Raw genomic sequence first — 18,425 nt, forward strand, 5'->3', positions numbered from 1 at the left:
ACACACACACACACACACACACACACACACACTAGTAAGATGCCACATACAAATAATATAACTTCTCATCAAAACCAAGATTGTATTAGTGCTACTTATTGGAGAACATCCAAAACAGAGGGTCTACAGCATGCCTACATTAGAGCTCAAAATACAGAATGAGCCACTAATATTAATACAAGAAAAGAGAGGTTGTGAAGCCCCAGATGGTCCCCTGTGGATAAGCCAAGGCAAGAACTCAAATCTGCAAATCACTGTTTCGATGGTTTCAAGGTTCCAAACTACTTATAAAATTTAGCATATTGAGAGAGACAATAATAATTATAGTGGACCAATGAAATAAACTTTGACCATCAATAGCAAACCAAGAACACTGGGACATATCTAAGGGTATCTCATAAGTAGTTAATTTTCCAGTTGCAGTTAACTAAGGAAAAGCAATAAAAATTAAACCAAAGCAGATAAAGTGGTGAAATGAAATCTAAATAAAGACTGATTTAAAAATAAAAGTCTTTAAGCATTTATCTAGTTTTAACTTTCCTGGCATATAATAACTACAACCATATATATTGAATAATGCAGTGATTTTATAGTAAGCTCATCACCTGCATGTTTATAATCAAAATGGTTTGATATAATAATCAAAATCCTTATAATCTTTATTCAAAATGGTTTGATTATAAACATATATGTGTCTGTTATGTTCAAGGTACTAAGCTAAACAAATGTATAATGTATATAATATCATATAAGGTAAAATAATGTAATATAATATAAAAATATAATGTATATAATGTAAAATAACTCAAAATCTATTCCTAACATTAAGACCTTAAAAATATTGTCTTACTAACTATAAGAAATCAGTGTAATAGAAAACACAAAGAATTCCTCTGCATAAAACACCGGTATTTGTAGCAGAGAATCTCTAGAATTTCCCCATCATTTTCAATGCTGCCACCAAAAATTCCTCGGGAAGTAGGTTTTCTAAGCAATTTGTATACATGAACACTTGTCAGGCCCATGCTAGAAATAAATCAGTATGAAGCCTTAAATGGCCTTTAAAACCCAAAGCCAAGCAGTTTAAGTAAAGGAAAACAAAATTCCCATCATCAGCCTTTTCACATCTTTTTCAAAACACGAGATCTTTAAAATTTTCCCTTTTCCTAAGATTGCTCTGGCTTCCATGTGTTTTGTACTATCGTGTCCTTAAAATGATCTAAAGTCCCCAGGCTTTATTTTCCACCAAATGGCTAAAGAAAGGGTTATATTGTTTGGAGGAACTATTCTATTCTTTTGTCCCTATTTTGCCTTCTGCTCTAGCAGAAGGACTTCTGCTACAATATAAAAGAGGAAGGGTAACTTATTTTCTGGAGAGTCTAAAAGCAACTGTGCATGCCCTAAAACACAGACTCTTAAGTCTTCAGCACACACAGAGGCCAGCACACAGAAGTGCTCAGCTTCTCCACACTGAAATACTGAAGGAGCAATCAACTCCTCTTGGGTTTCTTTCAGACCTGCACCCTGTGGTTCACTCTTCCTGATTCCTTGTCAAGCATACCTGAGTCTGAAAGCCTGTCTCTTAGTGGCCACTAAGGGGTTAGAGAGAAGTCTGAGTCAGTGTGTCCTCTTGCAGACTGCTGGGTGTTTGTCCTGCTGACCTGGAAAATCTCCTTAGATACGAGGATGGAAGGTCTAGCCTGGGGGTAAAGAGTAGAAAGCCAGACCAAAGGTCAAGATGCATTCTCCAACCCAGCTTTTCCAGTAAAAAAGCGGGGAGATGATGTGACTTGAATCACTGGCTTTTATATTTCTATATTTCAGTTAGTTCCAGACTCAGATATGAACTGTTACCAAATACATGTGTCTCAGAAATACATTTGTCAGGGAAAAACATTTATATTCAATCTTTTATTTTATTAAATGAGCATCTTAAGCCTGCCATACCCAGGCACTAAGCTAAGTGTGTGCATGTGTGTGTGTGGGGGGGGGGGGTTTAAATACAGGTCATAACCCCTGTCCTTCAATCTCATAATCTGGTGGGAGGAATTAATCACAGGCTCACAGGCAGAGAGAACTGTAACTCTGCAGTGACAGCAATGACAGGCCAGGCTGCCAAGGCATGGAAGAACCCTGCATGGCGAGAGTCCTGGGAAGGGACACCTCAGGACGGAGAGAGAAGACATCTGAAGAAGCAGAAGGAAACTCCCAAAGGACAGCGGTGGAGAAAGCAAGAGTGCTCTTCAATCCCGCACTTTCTGCAAAAGTATGAGTGATGTGGATAAAATGACAGGGACCTTAATACTCCAGAAACAGCAGAATAAAAGGAGCATTTTAAAATACAAGCAAACACAACTACATGACTTTACCATGATTTAATCTAAAATGTCAAGGTGGCCTAAACATTTCGGCCAAAGATATAAGTGGCAATTTCAGAATACCTAGGGTTTGGAAACACTGTTCTATAGACTACATATGTAGATCTTATATTTTACAACATTATAGCTTCCTATTAAAAACATGAACTTCCCTTTATAAGAACTGACTAATATATTACTATTTTACTCAGCTTTTTCAAAGGATACAAGTCTTCGTATAATATAGACTTTGAGACTATTTTAAAACTTTGTGAATAAATACTGAAAGCTGACATTGTGACTTGAATCACTGACTTTTATATTTCTATATTTCAATCAGTTCCAGACTCAGAAGTGGACTGTTACCATATACATGTGTCTAAGAAATATATCTGATTGGGTTGATTAGAGTAAGACAATTGCAAAAGGAAAGTTCTACTAAAATAAGTATCTGAAGAAAAAAAACGCCTAAATGTCTTCAGAAAGCCCACCCTTCATTTGGCATTTAGTGCAGAACATATGATAAAAGCAAGATTTCTTCCAACAGATTCAAGACTGGGCACTGGTCTTATTCTAATAATAGACATGGTAACAGAAGTTCCATATTTGAAGACTTCTTCCAAGGTAAACATTCAGAGACCATTTTAACTATTTTATAACTAGCCGACCTGGTAAGGTTGGCTGACGTGATATCTACTATGAGAGGTGCCAGAAATGCAAGATGTCTTCAAGAAGCTTCCAACTACATAAAGAATGACATTTTAAAACTCACTGTTGTTGTCAATAGCCAACTTTAAGCTTATGGATGCAGGATTACTGTCAGTAATATCTGGGAGATCCTGAGAAGGGTTCTAAGAGTGAGGATTCACAGGCTTACATGGTTTGCACTGCCTCGTTTGTATCTGTTCTTCAACGTGTTCCTGTGAACCTTCATAATGTAAAGGCTATCCTTCCTTATCCTTGTGTATGCTCATTTTTTTGTTTCCATCTTCTTTTGAAATAATAAACAAACAATAAGGCAACTTCCATTAAGAGTACTAAAGGTAAAGTTAGAAACTACAAATCAGTAATCTTAGCAAAATTATGGAATAAATTAATGGTAAAAGAAGATTCTAATAACTAAGAAAACATCTTGCTAAAATCTTTTTCATTTTAAGTCAGGCGTGGTGGCGCATGCTTGCAATCCCAGTGCTTGGAAGGCTGAGACTGGAGAATCACACAGGTTTGACGCCAGCCTCAGCTACTTAGTGAGGCTCTCAGCAACTTAGTGAGACCCTATTTCCAAAGAGAGCATACAATAGGTCTGGAAGTATAGCCCAGAGGTAGAAAAGCCCCTGGGTTCCACTCCCTGTACCACCAAAAATATATATATATATTTTTTCATTTTGCATATTAGCATATGTATAATGTTTTATACTCAATTAATGCTATATTGATTTGGTGCCCATGTTCGTTTCAGTGTCTAAAACCATACCACCACCAAATAATCACCTCTTTGTTTTTGTTAATAGCCAATTTTAAGCTTATGGATGCAGAATTACTGTTACCCTAACATACCAATATTTAACTTAACAGCATTTTTCAATTCAGGGTATAAGAATGCTGTCAAGCTTAGAGTCCTCAAGTTTAGGAAACAGTACATCAGATACATTTTCTAGAAATTGCCATAAAGCTCTGAAATGAGCCATTCTGCTTAGCTTCTGCAGCTTGGAGACAGAGTTCCAGGCTACATTCTGAATATCACATTATAAAAAAGGCATTGGAAGACTGCTGCACATGAAGAACAGGGCAGCTTCTGCTCCCGCTGCACCTCCTCAACTCACATCCCAGGGCAGCCAGCACACTCCTCAAGGAAGCTTCCCCATCACGGAGGCGGGGCAGGAGCCACTCTCCTCTGCCACCACAACCACCAGTATCAACAACCCACTGCGCTGCCTTTTCAGAGGTCTGTGATTTACTCACTTTTGAAACACTTGAGAGTGTATGATTTGGGAAGAGAAAGAAACCAGAAGTATCTATTACTTCTTTTCTCTGAAAGAAGGATGTAACCTTAGAAAACTAGATTCCTTTTTGATACAATAGACTTGAACCATTTTGATTTTAGTTTTTATCAGAAAGAGTCACATAAAAAAAAACTAAAACTTGATTCTTACACTTAAAATATATTTTAATTGATTATCATAAAAGCTTGTAGTTGTGTTTCTTGAGCTATAAAATAAGTTGATTTGGGCAAATTGTACCTAATGATAATAAAGTTAATGATCAGTTAAAATCCTATAACAGATGTTAAATGTTTCATTCATTGAATGACCTGGCTTTAACCTTGAAAGTGTGACGACTGGCCCTGATGCATTGTCTATAAAATTCAAAAATTTAAAATCATCTAGTCCCGGTGAATACCAACACTTGCCAAGTGTATTCACTGTTGTATAAATTCCTGTTCAATTTTATACTTTAGCAATTTAGTGTGGTAAAACTTAATTTTTTAAAATTATTTCTTCCCTTCTGCCATAGGAAACAAATTACTTGTTCTCGAGAAGTTCCCCGTTCAGATTTCTGCATAAACAAGTTTATTTGTATTGTTTTTGTGTTTTTATATTCAATGTTCTTTGAAATCAAATCAAAATAATTTCTTCAAAATCATTTTTATGAAAGTCTCTGGGTGCTCTTCTCCCCATAGTATTGGTCAGAAATGGGTGCAATGCATTATCTCTCTGCAAGAGCTAAGCAGGTATGACTGTTAACTGAAGGAAGTTTTGCCCTTCATAGATGCTGAAAAAAGTAAACTGCTATTGAATCTGACTAACCACAGGGAGATTGTGGCATACTTAAAGACTACTAAAGGTAGTTGATAAAAATCTTCATTCTTTTAGTTTAAAAAATGCTCAGCATAGAATGTGTCATATAAACATCAAGTATAACTCAAATATGGTTTGATCATACCTAATCCAAAAATCCAAAATGTGAAATGTGCTGAAATCCAAAATCTTGTGAATGCCAACATGACATTTAAAATAGTTCCAGACTTTGAACCATTTCTAATATTAGATTTTGAGGCTAAGGCTGCTCAACTGATAAAGTCTATGTAAACATTCCAAAATCTAACAAAATAATCACTTTGAATAAAGGATACTCAACCTATACATAAAATATATGTTAAAGAAAAACATATAACCCTAATCTGTGACCCCCTGAAAGGACAGAACTTGGATAAGTAGCTAAAACTATTAACCGTTTCCTCAGAATTTTCCAAACATGATCAATTATCAGTTGCTCTGAAAACTCAAACTAAATGTAAACAAGCATTAATAAGTACCAGTTATGTGAAAAGCACTAGTCAAGGTACTATGGAAGACACAAAATCAAAAAAGCCATCACCAAAAACATTGCTTAACAAAAATTTAAATGTTTGAAAGGGTGAAAGACCCACATTTAAACACTCTTAATAAAAGTAAAATAAAATCAATTATATATAGAAAAGCTTCTTAAGAGAGGTAAAAGATGAGCACTCAGCCAAGCATGAACACAAAATGAATAGATCATTTCTTTGTGATCAGAAATCACTAAGAGCTAGACTTTTGCAAGCTACACTGCTTAAGAAAAGTTTCTTACTTACAGATAAGAGTTTTGAGCTAAGCTTTGAAGAATAAGAATATAAACAGATAGAACAAAGTATTATTTGAGGAAAATAAAGAATGTTCTGCAATAGTAAAATGACTAGTCTCACTGAACTGCAGATTTTGTTTGGGGCTTCCCTTCATTGCTGTTAATAAGACTATTTAGAATTTTTCACCAAGTAATTTATTTTTGATTCTTTGATACTAATCTCACAACTCCACTGTTTTCAGCATGCTGCCCCGTTCCTCGAGCATTTTGTGTTGTTCACAAAATTGTACCTGCAAAGTCAAGCTCAAGGAGAAAGAAGTATGCATTAACAAGATACACCAACTGCAGCAAAGTATCAGTGACTTGGGACACCAGTGTCAAGAACAAAGCTAATCACTGTGCTACAGGCTTTGAACTTTTAACTACCCAAAGAAAGAAAACTTACTAAATTACTAAAGTTGATCTCTAACATCATGGCCTTCACCTGCTACTGTTAGCACTTCTCTCTAAGTCAAAAGATGCTGCTTCCTAACAAAAGGTGGAGGGATGGGTAGTTGAGTGGGAACAATTCATGCTACACGCTTAGAGGAAGGTTCAGTAAGTGGCTGTGTCTCCGTTAGCCAACATTGTTCCCCCACCTTTTTTCCTCATGTTATACTTTGATACTTCTCAATTAGCTTGTCACACAGGTTACAAAAAATCTACTTGAGTTCCTGACAAACACATCATACTAAAACCAGATGAATGTTTAAAGTTCAAATTTATACTCATAACAGCCTTTTATTCTTTCTGAGAAGTCACCAGAGTGGCATTTCCATCTTCTTAAAGTTTAAAAAGAGAAAACACAACAACTGACATTTCCCCATATGCCTTTGAAAAGGCTGTGAAGTTTATGTAAGGCAAAATGAACACATTAGAAAGAATCTGAGCACAACACATTTCTTCACATGTCACACCTAAAGAGAAAAGATTAATAACATAGTATCCACGAATAGTTTATTAGGTACTTCATTCAGAGCCTATCTACTCAAATACTTATTTAGCTTATTGTAGTTTCATACATACACATGTACTTATTTTTTAAAGTAGGTCAGTTGTACTTTGCCAAAATAAAGATCTTCCAGTTTGTTTATGCTTCATTAATAGTTGTATCTTACAGGTAAACCAAGGCACAACTCTACCCTTTCAGCCTTACATCACAACAGAGCGTAACAGTTTTCATGTAAAACCTGTGAATACTGACAGCTCTCCAATCAAGTTCAAAAATTTTTCAGCCCAAAGCAACACTCATGTTTCAAGTATACTGCAAGGACTTCACCTAAGTTTAGGTAAGTGAATGTTTGGTCTTAGTAAAAGAAAAAAGTGACTGTACAGAGAGGATATCATTGTTTTAATCAAATATGATATAGATAATATACAGTGAGTAGTGTAATAAAAATTTCAGTTACAAAAACATCTGGAAGTAAAATCTATTATGAGTTATGAAATAAAAAGTTCAATAATTCCTAAGTTTGTATAAAACTAAGTCGGTAATGAAACAAAAAATAAAATCACTCAACAGTTTCCAACAAAGAGAAGGACAAGGAGTCAAGAAAGAATCCTAATCAGGTTTCTGGAAAATCAAAGCAATGAGTTAGGAATCAGGACCGAGTAGGAGAGTTCTGAGTGGTCTGACTGAAGAACATTAACCTGTGATAACAAAGCTTTCCATTTACTCATCAAAAACAACTGGAGAATTAATAGGGGAGTTGAACTGTGTTCCCTAAAAAGATGCTAAAATCCTTGCCCTGGATTCTAAGATTGTGAACTGATTTGTAAATAGGGTTTTTGCTGATCTAATCAAGTTAAAATGAGGCTGTACTGATTTAAAGAGGCCCTTGAATTCAATGACTAGTATCTTTATGAAGACAAAGTAAAATACAGAGATATACAGGAAGAAGGTCACATGAAGGAGGAACAGACTTGCTGCCCCAACCAGTCAAAGGCGGCCAAGGACTGCCAGTGAATACCAGAAGGTCCACGTGGCTTAACATGGCCCTGCTCAAAAGCTGACTTAGGATTTCCCCATTCTGAACTTTGAGGGAAAAGTATTCTATTGTCTTAATCCACTGTTTTTAGTTCCTTTTATGGCACCTCTAGCAAACTAATACAAGTAAGATTTTATATAACATGCAGATTAGTATATTCTCTATTTAATAGGTATGTACCATTCATAAAATCAACTCAAAAGGCCCAGAATTTTTTATGTCAGAATAATCTAATTCATTCCTTGATATTTCAGTCACTCAAATTTAAACATTCTTTTCCTACTCCAATAGCAACATACAAAAAAAACTGAGATAAGGAAATAGAAACTTCTGTGCAATTCTAAAATTTTTTTTTCAAATGTTTCGTTTCAGTTTAGGTAAGTAAATGTTTGGTTTAAAGAAAAAGTTCAATAAATAAGCACGATTTAAAAATGAAGAGGTAGTAAACAAAAAATGTTTCACTCTTGTGAACCCTAAATGGGTTGAATTGTAGTCCCCCAAACCCCCACTGTGCACGGATTGGGCACCCACCACCAAATTGGCATGCTGAACTCATAACTTCTAATACGTCAGAATGTGACCAAATTTGTAGATAAGGTCTTTGCAAAGGTAATCAAGTTAGGATGAGGTCATTAGAGACCTATAAGTATCCTTATAAAAAGGGAAATTCAGAAAAGACACACAGCAAGAACTCCAAGTCAGTGGCCACTCCAAGGCAGGCGCAGGCCTGGATCAGACCTGCCCTCAGTCCTCTGAGCAATCAACCCTGCCAAGGCCTGGATTTCAGACTTCTACCTGGAACTGTGAGGCACTCGGTCTGGTGTTCAGCTTGCAGTATAGCCCTGGCTCACTGACACAATATCAAATAATAACTGCAAGTGTTCCACAGAGGCACAAATCCTGGTTTCATGAATATAGTACAGCTTCAAAATAGCTAAAAAGTAGCCTTGGTATTAATGTACTGGTATTGCGAAATGGCTTCAAAATGTATTTGAAAATAACCTTGGTATTAGAAAGCCAGGGCAAGAACTCAGACAGGGAAGGGACCCTGCAGAGTTGCAGAGACCAAAGGTGCTCAGCAAGAAAACAGAGGGAGCCCAGGTCTTTTAGATTTTAAAGACAAGCAAAATTCTCCAGGGATGTAGGGGGAGGCTCTGAGCCTCCAAAAGATCCCAGACTCTGATGATCAATTAACACATTTTGGGGTGTAACAAAAGGCTTGGGGTCTGTACCAGAGACAGGGCAGGCCTACAGGAAGGAATCCCCACATCAAAAGACCTGCCCTAGAAGGGGTGGGATCTAGTCAGGTCAGAAGAATATTAGTATAAAAGTGTTCTGTATCCAAAAAACTTTGGTGACTTATTTTCAAGTCACCCCACTATGTCCCTCTCTATGACATAGTGCTTTCATCTAAGTTCTGTCGTATCTTTCCAACCTTTTTGATAATAAAATCGCTTAAGCTTACAGCAAACAGAGTTCAGGCTACTCTTTCCTAAGATAGCTCAGAACAAGAATCCCCCTAAAACATCTCACTGTAAGTTTTGTGGGGCCCCATAACATTTTCACTGTACAGTACAAAATGGAAAACCAGAAGACACAGGTCTTAAAATGCTACAGGGATAATCTCCCCAGGAATCCCAGCTCTTATCTATCTGAAGGCAATCAACATAAGTACACAATATTCTAGAGTTTATCTTACTTAATCCTCAGAATGACCCTGTGGAGTAGATATTTGATATTTAAACTTTACAAAGGGAATCAGAAAGGTAAAAGTAATTTTTACAGGATTACACAACTAGAAGTGGTGGATCAAGTTAAGAACCTATGCTCCAACGCTTTATATACCATAACTACCTTTCTAAGATAGCTCTTTTTAAAAACAAAAGAAAAAACTGAATTTTCTAATTTGAAGATTAAAGCAACATAATCAAAATATTTCCAGCAGCCAAAAAGTTAAACAAGTATTACCATCACTCTCCAAAGGTACACAAATCAAGTCAACTGGTAGAGAACAAAAAAGTGACAACCTACCTGAGAATGTCAAATTATAAATCTTACCACTTTTTAAAATTATCTTCTTTTCCTATTTTAGGTTACTCTAAGTTCTAAAATCTTCCTAAAAATATAAGAACGTGTATGAAAGAAACTGAGTTTTTGTTCGGCTCTTAGAGAACACCTCCATAAGAATTTACTGGTAAACTCAAAGTTGCAGGAAGCACTCAACCATCCTTGCTAGGTACATCCCTTGGGTAAAGGTGAAGAGAACTCCGCCACTTAACAGACTCAGCACCCAGAGTCACTGCCTTGGGGGGAGGGGGTCCTAGGCTATCCTAAAGCTTTCCCACGCACAGAGCACCATGAATTTCAGCTTTCAACAACAACAAAAACTCTGTCAAGAGTGTCCTCAAACTAACAAGTAAAATAATGAAAGTATTTATGAATATTTCATAAAATTCTAGCAGCAAATCTATCTTTAAGGAAGCTCCAATTTTAAGCTTAAGGTCGCTTTTATTTTTGTAAGAATAAGGTGGGACTCTTAATTTGAGCATGCAGAAGAAAGTCCATTTAATTCTTCCCTCCCACAAATAAAAATGTGTTCAATTATAGAGATCTGATTCAGGTTACTTTCAGGTTTTTAAACATGAAAATGTACTATATAAGTTTTAAAATCCATAGATTAAAATATCTGCCTTACAACTAAGAGGCTTAAAAGAACATCAGAATAATTTATTTTGGCAAGTCTCCTGAAATAATTCCTAGATATTTTGTCTAACATAAAAATGAAATCTTTTCATACTTTAATCATAAGCAAATTTTATGGTTAAGTTTTAAATTATATCTCAATAAAGCTATTTTTAGTCTGTTCTTTCATTACATGTACTTAGCACAGCTTTAACATGTATCTATAATATTAAGGTCACCATTTAAAATTCTGCTTTTATCCTATTGTCCACAATGAAAACCTGAACATTAAAAAAAGAAATACATGTTTTCTGCAGTTTAACTGAGTTGAACAAAAAAAGCAACGAGAAGCTGTGTCTGATTAAGTAAAGGACGGCACCATAGCTTAGAAAAATAAGCCCTTAAATCAAAAGAGAATCTGTCAGCATTAGAGTCTATTGAGGGCAATGACTAGGATCTTTCTCAGCTAACTAAATTAGTTTAAATTATTTTAATTAAAAGTTTTTTGAATATTTCACAAGTAAGAATGTGAGTTATTCCAGGCAAAATCTAAAATAACAATCCCCCAACTATTTAAATTTTAACAAATTTTTATTTCCTTATTAGTCATAGAGAAACAAAAGTGTTATATCTGTGGGAGTGTTTGTAACTTCCAAAATTATTTTTAGAATAAATACATTTAATATACCAACAGCACTGATTCTTCTTATAGAGTCTATAACACCCACAACATCTATGCCATATGTTAAAAGATTTTCATTTGAATTGAGATAATTAAATCTTCTGTTTAAACATTAACTGAAAAAGAAAGACAGCATTCTACCTAAAAAGAATATTTAAATAATTTCTGTACCCCAAATTTGAAGACGGCAAAACATAAGATTTGCTGAGCAGACTTAGATAAGTAAAAAAAAAAATTAGCAAGAAATTAATTACTCAAATAAACCTTCAAGTTTAGTACTTGATATATTTTCCCCAACATTTCCAAATAAAACACAGAAAATCTAAACCTTTTATATCGATTCCATATATAAGATTTTAAGCAATACAAAGTCAAATCCTAAGATTTCTTTGAAGTTTCACATTATTATTTCTCACAAACACACACTGTGGTCACAGTATAAAGGATTGATATGTATGTTAGCTAAAACTCTAAGGCAATTAAACCTTTTCTAAACTTTTTTTTAAATGGAGCATAATCTGAAATCTGATGCTACCGAAGATTTCAATGTTTTACTAAATTACTTCAAGTTTAAAGATAAGGTTATTACTACTGATGCATAAAAGCAAAGAAAAAAACCCATCTTCTATGGCATTATACACAAAAAAGAATCTTGAAAGTTATATATATACATATATATGTAATTATATGTGTGTGTGATAATCACCTTATTACTTCTGCTACAAAAATAAACTTATTTTACATTTGAAAAAAGTATCTACGGAAAATGTTCTCACCTCTACACAAAACACTCAAGCTCATTTAGAAAGACTGCATTACAGTGCACTCTTAAGGAAAAATAACTAAGAAAGGTTGACTCAAGTGCCATTTTGACAACATCACAGCAGCACAACCACACTTAATTACACTCAACCCTCCCTAGTGTTCTACGAAGGACGCTGACCACTGCTCAACCTTTAACCAGGGTGCTACTGTACTCCATCAGGGCAGCTTCAACAGAAAGAGCAGCAATGTTTCTCTGTTGCTCAAATGAGAGGAAAGAGCCTGCTTGCTGTGTTATGCCATGTAAACTCAAGAACAAATGGGCAGGGAGGGAAAGAGCAGCATCAGCAGTGTAAGGAGAGAAAATCTTACGGAAAACTCAAAAAGCACACTGATGCTCTCAGGTGAGTGCTCAAGTCTCTAAATGCCCAATTCTCTGAAATAAGCAGGTCCCAGTAACCTTACTAAGCATTGTATCTGCTGCCAGCAAACCAATCAATTCGTTCATAAATACACATTATAATGAGACTCAAGACAGCATAGGAATGCTAAATTACTAACAGTTACGTTTTATCTAATTTATTTTAGATTACATGTGTGACGCTGCCCTCATTTCTGCTTGCAAACTGAACAATTAAAGAGTATCCATGCTCTTGCCCAAATATAATCTGATAATCTCTTCCTCCAGCCAAGTAGTAGTGATACGACAGACAAGGACATACATACAGAACAATACAATACCTGGGCTAAATACAGCTATTTTAAATCCAAAAGATTTATAGAAACTTTTTTTAACATTTCGTAATTTTCTTTATCATAGCATCAGACCAAACATAAGAAATTGTCTACTCTTTCTTTGTTTTTCTGGCTATGTTGGAATATTCAAATACTCACATATACTGTAAATAAACGGGCTGTCATCTGAGTCTGGCGTAGCTCTTGTCATGCAAACATTTGTTGCAATGGTAATTGCTTGTAAAAGTGCCCTACCTGCTCCTCCTGTGGTTCTTCTGTGTCATTCCATCCTTAAGTGAAGAGGTTCCTGGAGCATCTGCCTTCAGCCTCTTACTCTCTTCACAACTTACCCTACAAATGCACCTGACTGTCCATACGGTACCACACACTCATTTCCTAAAATGGACTCTTCTACCATCTCAAATTCCCAAAACAACTCCTCCTCCAAACAGTCCCTGCAGAAACCTGAGCAATTCACCCAAATGATAGAACCAGAGATCTGAAAGCAAATCCCAACACTACTTTCCTCTCCACACTTATCCAAGTAATGCTACCAATCATACTTCCTCAGCAGCATTCCTGTGTCCACTGCAATTCACCCCAAGTCCAAAGCCCATCCTCAAACTGCTCAACGACTCCCTCCCCCAACCTCACTTCCCTGTTTCCTCAGCAACCTGTGTATTAATGCTCACTCTATTTCTTTGATTCAATCTTCAAATATACACTGATAGTGTAACACAGGCCAGGCAGTACACCAAAAGCTATGTGTACATTTTTCCCTAAATGAATGAGTTCCTAAAAAAAAGTGCAACAAGAAAACAGGAACAATAGAAAGAGAGCATCTGTGATTCCAAGAGCATGCTGACAATGCCCGTGACTAAATGACTACAAAGCAAGATTATAAAAATCTTTAGTCCAGAAGGCATTAAAGCAAAATGGGCCAGGCACTATCAGCTACATGGCTCTGGTTTTTGTTCTAGCTTCCTGAACTAAAACTCCTTACAAGTCCTGTTTATTTTTAAAAGTAGTCATGGTTATTTCCCCACTAAAATTGAATGCAGAATCCCATAAATAAATAGAAGTAGAACTGCTTCCAGTGTAAACTGGGTAAACAAGGCCACATGCTCACTCTCCTCAGTGACCTTTCTACGTAACAGTCTTTATTACACTTTCATGGAAGACATTTTGAGACTTTAGTTCTAAAGGCAGCATCCAATGACAGCAAAGAGCAATATGGGATCCATGGGAGCCAGCAATGAGGACCCATGGAAAGGCACAATAATAGAACTGACCTGGGGCAGAAACCCATCTTCCTACCATCACTGCCTTCAACCTCAACTGTTGCATTTCATGAAGCTGGTGTAGTAAGGCAAGACTGGGAAAGCTCCCCCAAGATACTCCTCCTCTGGAGACAAAGCAGAACATCAGGATGGAATCAAGATAAAGGTAGCACCCAGGGCACAAGTCACTTCAGTCTGTTTCTAATCTGTGCTGTGAAGTGAAGCTGGGCCTCTGAAATTCACACAGTAGCGCCCAGCTGGAAGAACAGGAAAAGCCATAAGGACTCAGACCCAGATCTTGGGTGCTATGTCTTTGCCTGAAATCTCCTCTCTCCAAGTGCCTTTCTAGAACCAGTTGCATCAGATGATGTGATAAGAAAAGAAGCGACCGTCTTTTTCTCTCAACATGCCAATTCTAATAACATGCTCATAATGATTTCTACCTCAACAGCATAATTATATAAATCCTATTCCGGCTAAATATTCCCAGGAAATTGTTTATTTTTCCCATTTAATGGGTCACATAGCTAGTAAAAATCATTTTAACTATGTTTCTAAATCAATTTAAGTTAGATGTCATAAACAAGGTCATCCCAACTTCCAGAACTGTCCTTTGGCAAGGTATAGTATCATTTACAAGGTTGTGGACTCCCAGGAATGACAATGGCAAACTTGGACACCTTGCGATTCATTTTCTGCTCGGCAAGAGATCCATTTAAAGTGTACTGCAACCACAGCACAGAGAACTCGGTAGCAAATTGCCAAGACAGCTGTTCAAAAAAGCCAATTAAGGAGCAGGGGTGTAAAGAATACTTATTAGCATTATAGCAACAGACATATCCTTGAGTTCAGATATTGAAAAGAAAAAGGTACAGCTGAATACATCACCAACTAAGGATGAAAACAAAAATAATGACAGCTGGATGGAACTCCTCTTAAAGACTTAAAGCAAAAGGTTTATGCCTAATTTTAGAATGGGTAAACTTGATTCACAGGTACAATGAAAAAGCCTGAGGAGCAATTCCTTCTTCAATAAAAATGAAAATTACGCTATCTAAAGTTAGCGAGCAGCAAATGAATATGCAAAAGAAAGTACATGGATACCCTACAAAAAGGAAAAATATTAGCTCCCATTTGCTTTAGAGCACACTCTGGAGCCGGCTCATTTCAAGAACTGAAGGAACCTGGCACGCACGATGACAATATTCTGACAAGTTTGACATGTTAATCGCAGAAGGAACTGCCAACATTCATTTTGCAAGCGTACTTCCCTGGAACTGTATTCACTCTGAAACACAAAGGTGACAACATCCTACAAATCCCCCAAAATCGCACCCCCACTTAAGGATTTCATGATTGAAACCACCACTTAATTAGGCAGAAATTATTTCTTCCTTTCAAAAATATATATACAAATAAGAAAAACGTTCTACTACTTTGCTTCCTATTTGAGAACATAATCCAAATAAGAGGCTCCAGGTATTCTCAGAATTTTACATTTCCTAAGCACGCGAACTAGCATCCTCACTTGATGCTCCAAAAGACTGCCTCACAAAACGCAAGGCTTTGCTTTCTTTCCATACAGGTGCAGGGGGGGGGGGGGGGACGCAGAGTTGCAACACAGAAAACCCTGCACTAGAAAACCAGAGAAGATGGCTCTGTCCTTGCCTAAAGTTGCCTGTTCCAAATTACCCAAAGTAGAAGTCTAGGCAGACTGAGTTCCCCAGAACAAAGGGCTTTTTCTTCCCAAATGCCCACCTACTCAGATGATATAGCCTGAGGAGGTGCATAAAACTTTTAGAAATCCTGAGGTGGGAAAGTGAGCTATGGGGTGGGAAGAGAAGTTACCTGGAAGGAAGCTGATGGTGTCAAGGCCAGTCTAGGGTCAGGCAAAACCCTGCAGATCACCACTGTCCAGATTGGCCCTGCAAGCTGCTTCGGCCCCTGAGTGGAGAAGGCAATTTCTGGGGAGGAGACTGAGGACTTTGGATGAGAAAGCAGAGCAGGCCATGTGTGCACAGCTTGACTTGTAAAATTTAAGTATTTAGAACAGGAGTTCTCAGCCAGGTAGTTCTGTCCCGCAGACATCTGACAACAGCTCAGCTCTCACAACTTGAATGCCACTATGCAGGGTTACTACTTAATAATTCCAGTGCTAGAGGCTGAAGCTGCTGCTAACCATCTACAAGGCACAGGCCTAGGCCCTGCCGGTCCCTCCCCACAAAATTACCTTGCCCAAGATGTCAATAACGCAAAGGTTAAAAACCCTAACTTAGACTATGATTTGCAAGCCTTCATTTATTTTCTTGTCTCAGATCTCAAAGACGTTATGGGCAATTCTAGTGAGAATCTAACCTTAAATTATAAAACTTTAATAATACCATTTTTATAAAAAAAATCCTTTCAGTTCATAACAGGAATGACACCAAAAAAATTACTTCTCTGATGCCAGTTAGGATTCGATCATTCATTCACTGAACATTTATCAAACACCTACTATGTAGTCAGGCCCAGTGCTAAGTAAAAGTGACAGCTAAAGGGAACCTCTAGGGTCTGACTCAACTCCAGCCTTGGCTCAGAGAAGGTCAGCATGAAAGAATAGGTGGGACTCTGAAGTCAGACACATTACTTCCAATTCCCACTCTACCACCTACTGTTTTTAGACATGTCATTTAACTTTTCTGAACCTAAACCAGTATCTCTACAATGGGTTGAATAGAGATTCCCTCAAAATGGAAGGGTTAAATAAGATATTTCATGTTAAGCACAATGTATACTTCTTACCATATAATTAGTATCAACACTTACTTCCTAATACTAATAGCAATCTATAAGTCTTTATAAAGTAACATGTTGGAAATTACTAGTATGCTGATAACAGAGCCACTGTAACTGTGACTGTGACAGTTTGAACACAATGTCTATCAATTTCTTCTCTGAAGGCATATAAAATCCCCTTCAAATTTGGGCTGCCATCTCCTCCAGCCTTTTCTCATTTTCTACATAATCTTTAATGCAGCCCTGTGTTCCCAGAATAGGACAAACTGAAAGATCCTGGCAGCAACCAAAGCAGCATCAAACCAAAGGGCACTGTAGGAAAGAAACAACTCTGGCAGAACCCAAAGGTGCTGTGTGGAGAAGAGAGGCATGGGAGAGAGAAGGGAAAGGAGAGACATGGGGAAAGTGGGGAAAAGGGCAGAGGGAGAGAAATAATGGCAATATGAATGAATATTAGTAAACACAAAAGGCTCGAGATAGGAATAGGCAGGTTAAATCTGCATATATTTCTAAAAAGAAACACTTCAACTAGCACCCATCCCTCACTTCACAATGTATTCTGCACACCTTTCCTAGGAATGGCTTAAAAAAGCAGTTTAAATTAGCCTCATGGGGGCAGGGAACAAACATGGAGTGACCACATTTAACCAGTCTAACAAAATTTCCCAGATAACAATGCAAAAACATAAATGAGTATAAAAGCATTAAACACACATAATGACTGAGAGCAGTTATCAGCAAATGATGACTGAGCATTTAGATTCCCTAGCCAATATATAACAACTTTTTATATATAATAAGAACATATTTGACTAGACCTGTTTTCAGGCATGTGATTGGTGAACTAGGAAGCCCCTTCCACAGTTTACTCAAAAGTTTAAGTCTCTGCCAGTATAACCAAGCATCTACTTGGTGTGCCAGCAGAACCCACAACCTGCTTCCCATAGGACTCTATAGCAAGATGAAAACAAGGGCAAATGTTAAGCTTCCTACTAAGCTCACAGATATTTTAACTTAAATTCTGAGCAAGCTTAAGTTTGTCTTAATGTAGCTCAAGGGGCTAAAAAGGCCTAAATATTATCAACATTGTACTACAGAGAAATAAATGTTAACTATGCTCATTGTAGTTACAGGGGCCAGATCTATGTTCAAGTTCTGGTTCTACTCTATGATGACCTCAGGGAAAGCACCAAAATTCACTAAACCTCAGCCTTCTAATTTGAAAATAATAACAGTATTAGATTATAAAATTTTAACTTTCCTTCTAAGTCAAATATTGATCCTGAGTTTGAAAATATTTGAAATAAAAACTTATTGATTCTTTGAATGAAGATTAAATAAAGGCCTTTAGAAAAACGATATAATCACATTAGTTTCTGTAGGTTTGAAAAGATCATTCCGTCAGTCTTGACATCAGTGCTTAAAGACTGTTTCAAACTGCAGACTGAAAGTAGAATGACAGGACCATAGATGTGTTACTGTGTCTCCGCAGCTTCCTGTAAGCATCCTTCCAGGT

Source organism: Muscardinus avellanarius (assembly GCF_963383645.1).
Source record: "Muscardinus avellanarius genome assembly, chromosome: 4".
NCBI lineage: Eukaryota > Metazoa > Chordata > Mammalia > Rodentia > Gliridae > Muscardinus > Muscardinus avellanarius.